Below are 4,817 nucleotides of genomic sequence, written 5' to 3'. Positions count from 1 at the left end.
CCTGGTAGAAAAGCTTTGTTTTCATGTGGCCATTGCTTTTCCAGCCAGCATCAGCCCAAGGTAATGGGAGAAGATCTGGCTGCCCTTGACCTCGATTGTATGCTGCCTTCTCTCCAAAAGCCAGCTTACTCTTCTGAAAGCTGAGGGTGAGAATGGACCGTCTTTGGAATGCTGCTGTGAGGCAGAAAGCAGATGCCATGCTGGTGTTCAGCAAACTCCTTACTCAAAATAACCCTCATCTAAGGAAAAAGTTGTTAGTTCCAGTAAGTTCTAGAGAGACTGATGGGCTAGACCTATGTCTCTTGAAGTGCAGTCCTCGGACCAACAGCAACAGCGTCATCTGGGAACTTGTTAAAATATAAATTTTCAACTCCATCTTGTACCCAGTGAATCAGACATTCTGAGGGTGAGGTCCAATAATCTGTATTTTAATGAGTCCTCTAGGCAATTCTCATGCACCCCCCTTCCACCCCCAGTTTAAGGCCTCTTGGGCTAGACATTCCATTTCTATGGGCCCAGAGAAGGGAAAGATCATCTTGGATAAGGGTGTGTGATTGGAGAAGGCTTCTAGGGTTGAAGGCATTAGAAATGGACAGTGTAAAATAAGTAGTTGCTGGGTGCTGGGGAAGCATTTGGGTGCTAGGGAATAGTGCTCAGGAATGGGTCAGATTTGACCCTGAAAGGGTTGTCACAAGTGCTATGTCTGCAGTGGCTCAGAGAAATCAGGGTGTCCATCCATCCTTTCTTTTGACCAGTATCTGCTGAGCCCTTACTCTGTGCCAAGCATTATGCTATACCCTTGGCTTGCAGTGATGAGACTTCTGGAGATACCAACTTGTGTGATTTGATTAACTTAAAAAGTCAAGGGATTTAACATTGCTTTAATTGAAACAACTTTTCACCAAATATTACTATCCAAAATACTAGATGAAATATTTGTGTGGCACGAAACAGGAGCAATATTCAAATTAAAGGTCTGGTCCCATCACTGAGGAGCTCATAAGGCCAGGTGTAGGAATGAGACATGGTAAGCATGGGACTTCCCCCAGGAGACTGTCATGAATAACCATATTAATTTGTTGAACTCTCAAAGCTTCCTACCTCTCCTTCTTATCCATTTTCTGAGTTAATCCTGACAACAATACTGTGAAGTCTGAGGAAATTCAGACTCAGAATTTAAATGACTTGCCCTAAGTTACAAGGGAAAGAGTTACAGAATCATAACAAAACCCGATTCTCTGAAATCCTGAGCTCACTCATGCTGACTTCCATTCATAACATAGTGGAAGATCAGGCACTGTGTTATCTGAGTCCTTTTCTGAATGAAACTGGGCCCTTCTGGGATGTCTGGACCACCCACTACACCCATGTGAAGGGGCATCTATAGAGCTGTGTCTTACCATAAAGCAACTCAGGAAACCCAACATCCACTTTCCAGCATGGCCGTTGCAGGGGACTGCAGACCCTGGTCTCGCCCCCAAGCATGACTACTCTGAGATCAGAATAAAAACCCCTGGTTTCCTAATACCTGGTGATTACCAAGAATTTAACACCTCACCCACGCCAGGAGGTCACTGTGGGGAAAAAAAATCAAAACACACACTGGTGGTAAAGATGTGGCTCTTTGAACAATATTAAAACACTTCAGCAACCTTTCATATAGAATTAATTAACATAAAACACTGCGTCCTCATTGCGGCAGAGCCCTAAAGTGGTTGCCAGAATTTAATTAGACTTAACCTTTTTTCCTACACCAGTACCACTTTATAATAACTGCAAATCATTATTAATTCCTTTGGTGTTCACTGTAATAACATTAATCATGATGAACTTCTTTCTGTTGTAATGTGTATGTAATATGTAATTCCATAGCAATTTAGTATTAGTTAAGGCTAAATTGAAATTAATTTCACAAAAAGATACTATTTGTTATTGGATACTGTATATTCAGAAAATAATATTTTAGAACAATTTATATTGAAGTGGCTAGATTAGGAGACATTTGGTTAACTGCTAAAAGTTCACAGAAAGAATTATTTCTTGCTGATTGCTGGCATCTCATATCCCAAGGTACTTGAAATGTTAAACAAGAAAATAGGTAACCTGTTGTGGGGTGGCCTTTTGAGGTACAGTATTTTACCTATCTGAAGACAATGTGTTGGATAAGAAGATATTTCAGAGTTGTTTCCAGGGCCTAAACCTATGTATGATTCATTATCACAGATCTCAAGATTCAAGCCACATATTTGGGTTCAGTTTTGTCTTCAGTAAAATGGTTATATTATTCCCTCACGGTAGTCTTCACGGACCCCAAGGATGTGATGATATGAGAGTAATTTGAAAAATAGGAATAACTGAGAACACACTTGATAGAAAGAAGGTGGCTTGTGTGAGTTTTATTTTATTGTTCGGTTTCATTTAGTTTTGTGATGGAATGTTTGCAAGTGGGGGTGCTGAATGAGAAAGTAAAGCCTTTAATAGATATCAGGTGTACATGTCAGTAAGTTTTAGAAGTCACCTGTCTCGGCCTTTGCCTCTGTTGTGCCTGTCCAGATATTCTTGTGTTGACAAGTCTTCCAGGAACTCTCCTGCATCCATTCATCCACTCATCTCATCATGTGGGATGGAGAAGACAGACTTCTACCTTTAGGAAGCTGGTGGTCTACGGTAGGGGTCCCCAACCTCCAGGCCTTAGACCGGTACCAGTCTGGGCCTATTAGGAGCCCAGCAGCACAGCAGGAGGTGAGCTTGAAGGTAATGCGCTTAAAACATCCTGAAACCACCCCCACCACAACCCTGGTTCATGGAAAAATTGTCTTCCACGAAACTGGTCCCTGGTGCCAAAAATGTTGGGGACTGCTGGTCTAGAGAACATGAACATATATGGGTAAATAAAATATATTCTAGTAAGGGCAATAGAGAGGTGCTCATGTCAGAGGTGATATTAAAAATAAGTAACAGAGTGCAATATGCAGGCCCTGACCAATCAGCATGGCTGGCACCTGGGGGGCATCCAGGTGCACACTGGATGGACACCAGCTGGTCTCAGCACATGACAGGGCCCCAGAAGAGAGTCCTCTAGCTGGTATGCAGGAAAGTAGGGCTCAGGAAAGCTTCCCTAGAGGAGAGAGTCTTGCATGAAAGTGGGCTTTGGCTAGGAGCAGGGAACAGCAGAGGCCCAGCTCCAAGAAATCAGGCCCCTTGATGTGAATGTAACTACAAGCAATTTTCCTTGTGGGAGATGTAGTCTGCAGGGGAGGAGGAGGCAAACCATGGGGAGTACGTGTGGGGCTCCCATGGGGGGCTTTGTATGCTGCACTGGGGAACTTGGACTTCGAAGGCTGAGTGAGGGTGGGGGTGGGGAGTGATGCATTGGGGCAGGAGCATTGCTTTTCCTTTGTTTTGAATTAAAAAAAATTTTATTGATTGTGCTATTACAGTTTTCCCAATTTACCCCCTTCACTTCCCTCCACCCTGCACACTCCCTCCCACCCACATTCCCCCCCTTTAGTTCGTGTCCATGGATCATACATATAAGTTCTTTGGCTTCTATGTTTCCTATACTATTCTTAACCTCCCCCTGCCTATTTTCTACCTTTGTTTTGAATTTTTTAAAAAATGACCTCAATGTTATGGTAAAAGTAATATATGCCACATGATACCATAAGCAAAATCAAAAGGTCTATGATAAATGTTGGAAGAGAAGATTTATACCATGTATTATAAAAAATTGGTAGCCTTTATCTAAAAGGAGCTTTTTACAAGTTGATAAGGAAAAGACAAATAACATGATAGATAAATATACAGGGAAAAGCCACAAATAACCAATAACAGAAAAAAAAAAAGGCTTGCCCTAACAAAATAAAGGAAATGAAAATTGAAATACCAATAAAATATCAGTTTTTAAACCAAATTTGCCCAACTTAAATGTTTGTGAATTGTGGTATCCATTACTGGAAAGGGAAAATGGGCACTGTCACAGTTACTGGGTGGGAGTATAATTAGCACATGATCTTCTAGCTATTAAAGTTTAAAGTGTGCATATTATTTTTATAAGAAACCTAATTTTGGGAAATCAAGGCTGCCAAAAAATTATGATGCAAAAAGCTGAGGTGGATGTTTAAAAAACCTGAATGTTCAGGTGTAAAGAAGTGTTTAAATAAATTAAAGTGCATCCATGCTATAGAATATTAATCAATGACTTGGAGAGATGCCCTTGGTAATTGTTAAGTGAATACAGCAGAATGTACACTAAAACACACTGATATTAAAACGTAATACATGCAAGACTATACTTTCAGGGATCATTTCTATAGTTTGTTACTAAAAGGTAATACATACTTATTATAAACAATTCAAAGAATTAAGAAACTACCAAGAAAAAAGTAAATAATCCGCACAAAGTTTATCCCAGAAATAAACACATGCAGTTATCTCAACAGAAGTCTATATGGCCAGGAATATAAAGGTGGGGTCACAGCACATGGCTACTTTTTAATAAAAAGTACTAGATTGAATTTCCTTTTAGTTCAAAAGAAGAAAAAGAAACTAAAGTGAAATGGAAGAACTACTTCATTTAGACAAATATTTCTTCAGCGCAGGAGATATTATTTTCTAACAGATGCCCTCTAAGGGATTAGAAAACATTAGGAGGTTGGAGTCAGTTATAAAATGACATGTTTTAAATTTACACAGTATTGATTAACTTCCTGCTGGGAGAGATGAGGGGATCAGCACTCTTATACTTCCCTTTTCTTCTTACTGCCTGATATTGGTAGTTATATTAGTATTTCAAAATTTGAAACTCGATAACATTT

General features: G+C 40.1%; 1 pseudogene; it reads left to right on the top strand.

Annotated features, from left to right (window-relative positions):
• The first annotated feature begins 4,285 nt into the window (after window positions 1-4,285).
• On the top strand, window positions 4,286-4,358 carry LOC112305672 (small nucleolar RNA U3; annotated as a pseudogene).
• The last annotated feature ends 459 nt before the right edge of the window (window positions 4,359-4,817 follow it).

The sequence above is a fragment of the Desmodus rotundus genome, chromosome 4 (genome assembly GCF_022682495.2).
Source record: "Desmodus rotundus isolate HL8 chromosome 4, HLdesRot8A.1, whole genome shotgun sequence".
In the NCBI taxonomy this organism is placed as follows: Eukaryota; Metazoa; Chordata; class Mammalia; order Chiroptera; family Phyllostomidae; genus Desmodus; species Desmodus rotundus.
The sequence above is the reverse complement of the archived record's forward strand: the minus strand, read 5'-3'. Positions and strand labels throughout refer to the sequence as shown.